The sequence below is a fragment of the Physeter macrocephalus genome, chromosome 7 (assembly GCF_002837175.3).
Source record: "Physeter macrocephalus isolate SW-GA chromosome 7, ASM283717v5, whole genome shotgun sequence".
NCBI lineage: Eukaryota > Metazoa > Chordata > Mammalia > Artiodactyla > Physeteridae > Physeter > Physeter macrocephalus.
The window spans coordinates 92,207,442-92,219,153 of NC_041220.1; the positions used below are offsets into that span (position 1 = coordinate 92,207,442).

Genomic DNA, 11,712 nt, shown 5'->3' on the forward strand with positions numbered 1-11,712 from the left:
ATATCCCACATGCCGCGGAGCGGCTGGGCCCGTGAGCCATGGCCACTGAGCCTGCGTGTCCGGAGCCCTTGCTCCACAACGGGAGAGGCCACAACGGTGAGAGGCCCGTGTACAGAAAAAAAAAAAAAAAATGCTAGATAAAAAATTTTTGAATATATTTTAAAATTCATGACTGAGATGGAAAGAAAGTAAGGGAGATACCCAAAAGCCAAAGATGAGATGGGAGCCAGATTCCAAATAAGTCAGCAAGAGCTGGAACCAGAGGCATCTCCTGCTCCTCTGTGACCCAGAATAAGAGTTTTAACTGGTATCATGAGGGAGAGGAGGCATTATGTAGGGACTTGGCAAGGTGAAGTTCAGATTGGCGACCACCGCACAAAGCTCAGTTTCCCAGCAACTCAGTAAAAAGATAATCTATCTATCTCTCTCCCTATATATATATCTCTTCTGCTAAGCAAGAGAGGTAATACACTTATCTGTCACAAGCTTGACATGGATAAACCAGAGTTTATCCATGCTTTTACAGAACAATTTATACTACTTCTGTAGTGTAAAAAAAATAAAAGAGTTGTCTTGCAAAGCAAAAGTCATTTTTTTCAGACAGAACCCAGACTTCACAGAGTTCCAAGAAAATTCCATCAAATATCAAAAATTACAAAATACACCAAAAACCAAGGTGCAAAGAAGAGCAGCAACACAATTGAAGAGGAAGCTAGTTAGAAGATAAATCTGAGGACAGAACATAGATAAAAATGGAAAATACCAGAGATTATAAAGCTTGGTGGATGGGCTGATAAGGTTGAAAACATTGAATTGGAGTTCCCTAAAGAAAGAACTAGAGACAACAAGGAGACATGATGTTGGAAGAGATGACACCTGAGACTTTTCTAGAAAGAAAAAATTTCTGAAGTAGATAAATGAAAAGAAAGAAGTATACAGTAACAAAATGAGAGAACACCAAAAACAAAGAGAATGTCTTAAAAGCAGCCAGAGAGAAAAACCAGATTATCTTTTATGTAGCCAGAAGATAATTAAACAATATTTCCAAAATTCTAAGAGATAATAACTGCCAATCTAGAATTATATATACAACAAAGTTACCTTTCAATAATGATAAAAATAAAGAGATTTGCAGATTAAAATAAAATAAACAAACTCTTAAAGGTTTTGCCATGAGACCATCACTAAAAGAACTTCTAGATTGTACCTCATATGCAAAAGTGAATGATGACCAAAAAATAAATGAAAAAGTAAACTGGTTGGGTAAGGGAAGGGACAACTGATTGCCATGAATGGCCCCCTACAAATTTCCTTATGTCTTATTCCTTTCTTATCTCTCCCTAATAGTGACTTTTACTGAGTGCTGCCCTAAGTCTGAGACCCTGTGCTAAGATCTTGATACACATCATCTTACTAAGATTTAAACAACCTGATGAGGAAAAGATTAGTGTTCCCATTTTACACACAAGAAAATGGGGACTTATTTTGCCTGAGGTCAGAGAATATTTGCCTAATGTATAACTAATCCAGAGGGAGAGTCAAGGCATGTAATCTTGGGCTGAAGTTGTAACCTAGTCCCAATTCACTTGGAATCAAATGCAGTAAGATTTAATCTCAAAATACAAAGAAAACCATTTATTTAAAAATTCTTATGAGGGGAGGAACTAAGGAGAATAGCAGAGGATCAAGGAAACTAAACATAGGATACCAGACATGGCTTTCATTTCTGAATATAATGAGGTAGATTGTAGCAGACCAACCTTCCCATAAAGAAGAACCATAAAAACCAATAAAATACCAAAAAAAAAAAAATCTACTTGAGGCTTTGGAAAGATATTGAGGCACTAAGACTTAATGGGTAAAACATATGGGGGAAAAAAGCAGCTGAAGAATGACTTGACATTCTACAGTCTTTTTTTCCCTCAGAGTACTTACCAATTCTAGTTATAGGGCAGGTGACAAAGAATCCCAGTGACACCAGTCAGAGGACTTCTGTTAAGAGGTAAAGAAAGCAGCAAATCTTTTGGCCATCTGTGGGGCTAGAGCGATAAAATAAGAAGCTTAGGGGCCAGGACCCCAGTGAGAAAGGAGAAGAATACTGAGTTCCAACACTACCAGTTTTCCCGGAAAGCATCCACTACCTTCTGAAGCTGTGTGGGCAGGAGGCTAGGAAGACAAATAGAAAGGCTCAGAAACTAAAAGCAGGGTTTTGGCAGTCTCACAGTGGCCAGGATGCAAGAACAAGAGTTCAAGCCCTACTAAAAGAAAGGATCTCTGCTTAATACCCCAGATTCATAGTTAAACCCCTGGAGAGATCTACCCTAAAAGTTAGGGGGAAATAGAGATAGACAGAGGTTTGCCAAAACTGCAACCCAGCCTAAAGTTGGTTCAGTCTCTTTCTTAAGATGACCGGTCCCCACTCTCCCTGACCAGCTAAGGAAAGGATAACTCCCTCTGAAGGAAGACAACATCATTTACAGACTCAAGAGATTAAAAAAAAAGATAATTTCTCAGATAATCAGAACCTATAAAAAAGAATCAAATCAAAATTCTAGGACTGAAAAATACAGTAAGTGAAAATTGGAAATTCAATAGATGGGCTTAAGAGCAGATTTAGACCCAGAAAGGACAGATTAGTGAACTGTAAGACAATAGAAAATATCCAGACTAAAGACAAAGAGAAAAAAGGATGGAAAGTATAGAAAAGAGTGTAAGAGGCAAATGGCACACAGTGAAAAGGGATAATATATGCAAACTAAGGATATGGAACGAGAGAAAAGGGCATTATTTAAAGATAATAGACAAGAATTTCCCGACACGGATGAAATATAATTCAGATTCAAGAAGTTCACTGAATTCAATCATGATGAAAACAAAGAAAACCACATTGAGGTATATCATAGTCAAACTGCTGAAAACCAGAGATATAAAGAAAAGCTTAAAAGTAGAGACTTCCATGGAATCACACTAAGACTGAGAGGTGATTTTCAACAGAGACAATAAAATTCAGAAGACAAGGTGCTGAAAGAAAATAACTGCCCAACCAGGATCATCAACTCCATGAAATTATCCTTCAAAATGAAAGGTCAAAGGACAAGCAAAACAGAGAGAACTCTTAGCCGTCAGAATTGCACTCAAAGAAATACTGAAGGGAGTTCTTCTGACAGAAGGAAAATTATTCCCAGTAGAAATACAGAAATACAGAAGGAAAGTGAAAACCCAGAGAAAGGGTAAATGAAAATGAATATTGGACTTCCCTGGTGATGCAGTGGTTAAGAATCAGCCTGCCAATGCAGGGGACAAGGGTTCGAGCCCTGGTCCGGGAAGATCCCACATGCCACAGAGCAACTAAGCCCGTGAGCCACAGCTACTGAGCCCACATGCCACAACTACTGAAGCCTGTGCGCCTACAGCCCCTGCTACGCAACGAGAGAAGCCGCCGAAATGAGAAGCCCACGCACCACAAAGAAGAGTAGCCCCTGCTCGTCACAACTAGAGAAAGCCCGCGCGCAGCAACAAAGACCCAACGCAGCCATAAATAAATAAATAAATAATAAATCTATTAAAAAAAGAAAATGAATATTGACTTGCAAACAGTAATAAAAATGCACATGCCTTTAAGCTAGAATTTCCACTTCTAGGAATCCCACAGATATACTGTGTATATGCTCCACTCCCACCCCAGATCCATTTACTGCTCTTCTGTACCCATCTTTGTCCCAGGAGGGCGGGTCACTCTGGTCACCTGGGTCCCTTGCCTACTGGCCTCTGTGATTGGGTTTGGCTAATGGGAGGCACTTGCAAGAGATTGCAGGGCAGGAAGCGAGTGCGGCGGAGGTATTTCTTCCCTGTTCCTTCTATCTCTGATGCTGTGCTTCTGGAAATGCACAGCTCTTACTAGGTGGCCCTAACCCCACATGCCTGCTTCCCCAAGGCTCCAATGGTACCATTTTCCCCTTGAGGCCCAGGTTTGGTAACCACTGCTGTTGTCAGCTCATTGGTGCCTCAACAACCGTCCTGCCCACACCTCTGTAATGCAGTCCCTTTCATTAGTCTCTTAGTTTGAACCTTCTGCATTTCAGTGCTGTTTCCTTCCAGAACCCTGACTGATGTAGATTCAAATTTCACTGATGTCGCTGAAGTATTGTTTGCAACAGCAAAACACTGGAAACAGCCTCATATCCATGAGTTGGGATATTAGATAGGTAAATGATGGTACTCATATAACAGAACACCATTCCACATTTTAAAAGAATAAAGTAGCTTAATAGGAACTCGGAGGGAATGTTCTCCAAGAAATAATAAGTCAAAGAAAAAAAAAAGGAAGGGAAGAGTTTGTATCATAAATTCTCATTCATATAGCAAAAAGCATTTATGTATTTGTACAAATATGAATATCTCTGCAAGAATATACAAAATATGGCATTATTGGTTGACCCTCTTCGCCCTGTTGGAATTTTGTTTTACCATGTGGATGTATTACTTTTTAAAAAATCCTTTTAAACATCTTTTAAAAAAGAAATTCTTTTACTAGAGTGAAAATCACCTTTTAATCATTTGGCAAATCAGATTCCTTGCCCCATCTCACCTGGTCTCTCTTAGAAAGATATTATCAGCCAAACCAAACTTCTCACTTAAGTGGTACTCCAAAGGAACTGAAGAAATCAAAAGAGAGACAAACAGAAGATCCAGAGGTCATTGACCAGATTTCTTTGTAACTTTCCTCTGTATTAGTGGAGATAAGATTGGAAATTGATACTGTGTTCTAGAGGGGACAGAAGGGCAGGAACAGTCTATTTACATACCTCTCCCACCCAATCATGCCCCTTGAGTGTCACTTAACCGATCACTGCTGCTTCTGGCTAGGATAAATTTCTGGTCACCTCTTGGAGTGGGTGAGTGAGGCTGAACACAGGACTAAGCTCCCTCCAAAACAGCTAAGGGGTTACCAAGTAGTCACCCTACCAAACAGCGTGAAGGCGAAAGCAGATGATTTCAGTGTCATCTTTATCCATAAAAAAAAAAAAATCCAGGGCTGCTTCTGATACAATGGCCTGTCTTTGTCTAATGAACACTGTAGGTCTCATAGCTGGCCATGTTCCCCTCTTTGCCTTGGCTGTCAGGAAACTCAGACATGAATTTGCTTCTCACCTTGAAAATTTTAGTGCAGCCCTTGTGGCACCCACATCTGCATACTGATTCTCTGTGCTTTATCATCCTATTCAACTCTTTCTTTCTGCTTAAGATCTGGCTTATTTCTGTACTTTTAAAATTGTTCTGTAGTATATATATTTCAGGAACTACTTCAAATTCTTTTTAGAATGAAGTAAGTTTAATCCACAAGGGAAAACAGGGGCTAACTGACCATATGGCTCAGTTGATTTACATAGTCTGGGGGAAGGACCCCAAACTTATTTTACTTATTTAATCAGTAAATATATATTGAGCACCACCTACTATATACCAGGCACTGTTCCAGCACCAAGGATGTGGTAAAGAATAAAACAAAAGACATGCCCTCATGGAACTTCCATTCTAGTGTGGGAAATAGATAATAAACACATAAAAAGTAAATGTATATTATGCAGATGGTACTGATGCTAAGAAGAAAAATATAGCAAGTTAAGGAAGACAAATGAGGTAAGGGATTGGAATATTTTATACAAAGTGGTCAAGACAGGCCTCTCCAATAAGGGGACATTATTGATGATGAGGACACTTTAATCTCTCTTCTCCTCTCCCTTCCACTTGCCACTGTCCTCATTTATTCTACCCTAGTCTTCCCTGGGTGAACACAATAAAGGTCAGTGACTACTTCTTCTTTTTAAAAAAATTTTTTAAAATTATTTTATTTTATTTTATTTTATTTTTTATACAGCAGGTTCTTATTAGTCATCCATTTTATACACATCAGTGTATACATGTCAATCCCAATCGCCCAGTTCATTCCACCACCACCACCACTACTTCTTCTTAAAGTCTGTTCCATCCTCCACACTAAGCCAGAAGATCTGATTAGGTCAAACCCCTGATAAAGTTCATTTTTCAGTTTGACACTTAAAGTCCCTCAAGGTCTGGCTCCATCCTGCCTCACTCCGAATGAACAGTTCCCCAGATGTGTCCCAGACTTGCCACCTCCGAAGCCCTGCTCATGCCATTTCTTCTGTCATCCTTCAGGATCCAATTCAAGCATCACCTGCTCTGGGCAGCCATCTGGAATGCCCCAAGCGGAATTAATCAGTCTTCCCTTTGAAGTCCTAGAACCTTGTTCAGATAAGGATCACAGAACTGCAGACATCATCTAGTGGTCAATTACATATCTGCATGTATGTCTATTTCCCTCCAGGATATGAGTCTCCAGAAGGTCTTGCATATAACAGGCATTCAGTAATTGTTAAAATTAATAACAAATGTTGGTGAGAATGTGGAAAAAAAGGAAACCTTTTGCACTGTTGGCAGGGCTGTAAATTGGAGCAGCCACTATGGAAAACAGTCTGGGGGTTCCTCAAAAAATTTAAAATAGAACTATCATGTGATCCAGCAATCCCACTTCATATATACAAAGGAAATGAAAACACTGATTTGAAAAGATATCTGCACCCCTATGTTCACTGCAGCATTATTTAAATAGCTAAGACATGAAAGCAACTTAAGTGTGCATTTATGTATAAATGGATAAGGAAAATGTGGTATATATATAAATATATATGTACATACAATGTGGTGTATATATATATATACATAATATATATATATTCAGTCATAAAAAAGGAGATCCTGACAGTTGTGATATCATGGATGGACCTTGGTGACATTACGCTAAGTGAAATGTCAGACAGATAAAGACAAATACTGTATGATCTCGCTCACATGAGGAATCTTAAACAAAACAAAACAGAAACATATTCATAGACACAGAGAACAGATCAGTGGTTGCCAGAGGTGGGGGGAGTGGGGATGGGCAAAATGGGTAAAGGTGGTCAAAATAAAATAAATAAGTCCTGCAGATGTAGTGTACTGCATGGTGAGTATAGTTAATAATATTGCATTATATATTTGAAAGTTACTAAGAGAATAGATCTTAAAATTTCTCATCACAAGAAAAAAAATTGTAACTATGCGTAGGGATGGATGTTAACTAGACTTACTTTGGTGATCATTTCACAATATATACATATACCAAATCATTATGCTGTACATCTGAAACTAATACAATGTTATATGTCAATTATATCTCAATAAAAGTTGAGATATAATTATATCTGCAAATAAAATTTGCAGCTCCCATATATTATCCCTTTTCATCCTCACCTTAACCCTATGAAATAATAAAGGCACTTATTTTTCTATTTGCCAGTTAAGGAAATTGAGGGTCAGTTAGGCTAAGGGACTCATGACTAATAAATACAGAGCTCAGTCTAGAAACCTGAATCCACTTCTGGAACCACATGGGCTGGCTCAGTTTAAGCAAAAACATTGCCAAGAGGCAGGAGCTTCAAAACCATAAGAGAATTCCAAACATAGCCCTAAGTAACAGTGAAAAGTTCAAAGGTACCGACATAAAAACAAAGAAGCACTGAAATCCCTGCTGTCCTCCAGCAACAATGCTAGGAGCCTGTACCCATGGGAAGGAAGCTGGAATGAGAAACCCCTGTATTATTGAGTCACAGGAACAAGATCAAAGTCTTGTCAATTGCAGGAATATGCCTGCCTCAAAATAGGACAACTGATCATTCTGGTTTGCCCAGGACTGCAGACATTCAGTGCTAAAACAGAAAACATCCCCAGGAAGCCTGGACAATTTGGTTCCCTGCATAGAAGACTCTCTGTTGTTTCTGGATAAAACTAGTGGTCAATTCAGTGAGTGTGCTTTAGAATCCCTCTCTAAAGGTTGCCTTCCAAACTAATTTATAACCCAGGCATAGTCTTGTTATTTTAGTGACTCCTTGATTATGAACAAAAATGGTACTACCTCAGTGAAATCTGAATCACTTTCACATCTTTTCAAAAACTTACAACCCCTTTAAAGGAAAAGACTTCACCATGAGGCTATCTGAAAGAAGGTGCCAAGAACTAGGAAGGCAATTCTCATAAAGATATTCCAACGTGTTCAGAGCATCCGTAAGGAGGGCCAAGTGGTTCTTTCAAAAGTCTCATTCATTTGAATGACTGTCTCTGGAATAGTTGTTTATTAAAAAAAAAAAATCTGCTTCATTAACTTATAGCCAATTCTCATAAATTTTTAGTAGATATGAAAAGACCTTCCAGTTACATTCAATTATTAAAGCAATAAGCAAAGATGGCAGGCTGCCAGAGGCTCAGTCACTTTGCTGGTGTCCTATGAATGCCAGTATTTTAATATGCACATTTACACTTGAGAAAGATCAGAGCTCCTGACGGAGGCATCCTTAGAAAGGAAGAGCTGCGGCCAAAATCATTCACCATGACTAGTTTGTCTGATCACAGTCAAAGCCAATGATTTGTACGTGTTTTCACAAGGGACATACTGGCTCTTGATTAAAGCCGTGAGTCACAGGTAAATGCAAATGTTTGAGCCATTTGCATTTCCATTAGCAGGCTTCAGTTTCACAGATCTTGCATTTCAAAGCAGGGACGAAGATCTAGGCAACACTTTCATGTACCTAAACCTGTAATTAATGCCAGAGATCTTAAGTCAATGAATGACTGCCCTTTGTAAAGGAGCCTTCATGTATTTGAATGCTGCTTTGCTTTCCAGGATACTACATCAGCCCATGTCTGGTGTTTGGTTGTAAACTATATGTGGAGTAATAGCAAGCCAAATAAACAAGTGGAGGAAAGTTTCTATAATGAGCCCCCAAATAAACAAAACTTTGATGGGTGAATTTTAAGAATGGCTATTTATTGAGTGTTTGCTGTGTGCCAGGCACAATTCTAAGAGCTTCGTGCTTATGACTTCATTTACTCTTCATAACAGTCTAATGAAGTAGATTCTGTTTTTCATCCCCATATTTACAGAGGAGAAAACTGAGGCACAGAGAGATGGAGCAACAGCCCAGGGTAAATAATTTCAATGTCAAGCCGTCTGACTGCAGAGTCCATGGCTCAAACACTGCCCTCAAAGGCTCTGGCTCTCCAGGTGTGGGTCTGTCCTTCTCTTCTTCACGAATTCTAGTCATTCCTTTGATGTTAGTCATCAACACCATCTCCTCCCCCACCACTATTTACTCCCCAAGCTTTTTTGTGTCCATCTCTCTGTCTGGCATCTCAAGGCACCTTCATCTCGACACAGCCCCAAATGAACACATCACCTTCGCTTCGAGGCCTACTGTTCCTCTTTGTCCCATGTAGTGTCATTTATAATCTCCCATCGCCCAGCCCAAAACTTGCAGGGGTTGTGTTATCTTCTCTCCATGCCATGTGATATGACATCACATGCACCACCCCTCCACTGCGACATCATTCCTATCCACTCCACTTTCCACCCTGTACCCCTCTCGTCCTCAGCAGTCCTTGTCCATAACCATGGCAACGACCTCCAGCATTTGCCCCAGCTCCCCTGGGCCCCTGCTCCAACTCAGCCTACACCCCATTGCCTGGTTAATCATTCCCACAGGGAACTCTGGTGGATTAGAGCACCAAAAACAGCCTGCGGTTTACCAAATACTCCAGCCCACAGGGCTCCCCAGCAGGCTGTGAAAGGTATACTGTTCTCCTTTTACGAAGAAGTCTGGTGTCAGAATGAAGGCCACACTGCTAATGAGACCCAGGTTCCTTCCACTGGAGTTAGGCTGCGTCCTGTTCAGAAAAATTCCATGCTTTTCCACTATGTACAGAATTAGAGAGAAACTTGGTCCCAACCAAGCATTCCAGTGCCACCTCTCACTTAGCCCTGGCTTAATGCCCTTTACACATTCTAAGAATGAAGGTGGAGAGAGGGGAGGGAGGTCAAAAAGACATTTAGTGGAAAAGCAATTATTTTACCCCAACACAAGGACATTCTGAGCCAAAATTCAGTAATATATTTCCTTCTAGTGAAGATATATATCTTAAAGGCTGTTCTCTCCAGCTCTATAAGCAGGCTAACAAAATGGATGTTTCAGCTCTTTCTCTCATTCCCCTGGTTTTTTCTAGAATGATTCCTTAATCAGTCCATTAATGAGATATCCACCACAATCTTATTATGAGAATCTCTCCGAAAGGGATCCCACAATGGAAAACCACTTGCATGTGAAGGAAGTTAAAGTGGGCACTTCTGAGCCCCAGAGCTAATGTACATTCCCTCTAAGTGGGGGAAGGGTGAGCTTCGGGCAAGTGTTAGGTGAACGAAGCTGTAAGATCCAGGGCATAGATTCCCAGTAACGGTTGTGTTTCTTTTTCATTACAGTGAAACAATATTCATTACATTTTTAAATGGGTATCAATTCTAAATTCTGCTATTCTTAAATGTTTGTTAAGTGGGGGAGTTTTTGCCCTCCATGCTCAGCCAAAGCAAGCTAGCTATTATTCCTAAATCGAGCAGCTCTGCCTTCAGGTAATCGCCACTTTCCTTTCTCAGTGCCACAAATCACCTGCTTCGTAATCCTTTCTAGACTTCTACTGGGCATTTGGCAAAAATTTCTCCTTGCATGTTTTTCTCATTATTGATAATACTAATAGTCACGGATCTCATTTAATTCCATAACAACCCAAGGAGGGCTACTATATTCTCATTTTACAGTTTAGAAAACGGAGACTCAAAGCTTGCCCAAAATTCCACAGCTGCCAAGTGCTGGACCTGGGATGGGAAGCCAGAGCTGCCTGACCCCAAGTCCCTTAAGTCCTAAGTGACTTTCTTGAAGGGATACTTTTTTTGATCCCAAAGGCTTTAAGAAGTGCTTCCTATTCACAGGAATGAATACCTTGTTTGTTCATCTTCAGCACCCAAACCAGGACATGGCTTGTTAAATGATAAACTAGGGTTTCCCATGATTGTGTCTAAACTATCTTAAGTTCTGCCTGACTCATAATCCATAATTGAGGCTTATATCATGCCGCTTAACTTTACCAGTGTTGAAAATGCTCAGGTTGATTTAAAATACCTGCTACTGGGCTTCCCTGGTGGCACAATGGTTAATAATCCACCTGCCAGCTCAGGGGACATGGGTTCGAGCCCTGGTCCGGGAAGATCCCACATGCCACGGAGCAACTAAGCCCGTGCACCACAACTACTGAGCCTGTGCTCTAGAGCCCGCGAGCCACAACTACTGAGTCCACGTGCCACAACTACTGAGCCCATGTGCCGCAACTACTGAAGCCCATGCACCTAGAGCCCGTGCTCCACAACAAGAGAAGCCCCCACAATGAGAGGCCCACACACCACAATGAAGAGTAGCCCCCGCTTGCTGCAACTAGAGAAAGCCTGCACACAGCAACGAAGACCCACTGCAGCCAAAAATAAATAAATAAAATAGATACAACATTAAAGAAACAAAAAGTGTTTTAAAAAAATAAATAAAATAAAATACCTGCTATTGGGACATTGCTGGTGGCCCAGTGGTTAAGACTCCTCGCTCCCAATGTGGGGGGCCTGGGTTCGATCCCTAGTCAGGGAACTAGCTCCTGCATGCATGCTGCAACCAAGAGTCTGCATGCCACAATGAAGATCCAGCATGCCACAGCTAAGACCCTTCATAGCCAAAATAAATAAGTAAATAATTTTTTTTTTTTTTTTTTTTTTTTTTTTTTTTTTTT

General features: G+C 40.3%; 1 protein-coding gene across 1 annotated transcript in view; it reads left to right on the forward strand.

The window, feature by feature from the left end:
* LOC112063774 (elongation factor 1-alpha 1-like) overlaps positions 1–11,712 on the forward strand; it is a 61,292-nt gene that overhangs the window by 1,259 nt on the left and 48,321 nt on the right.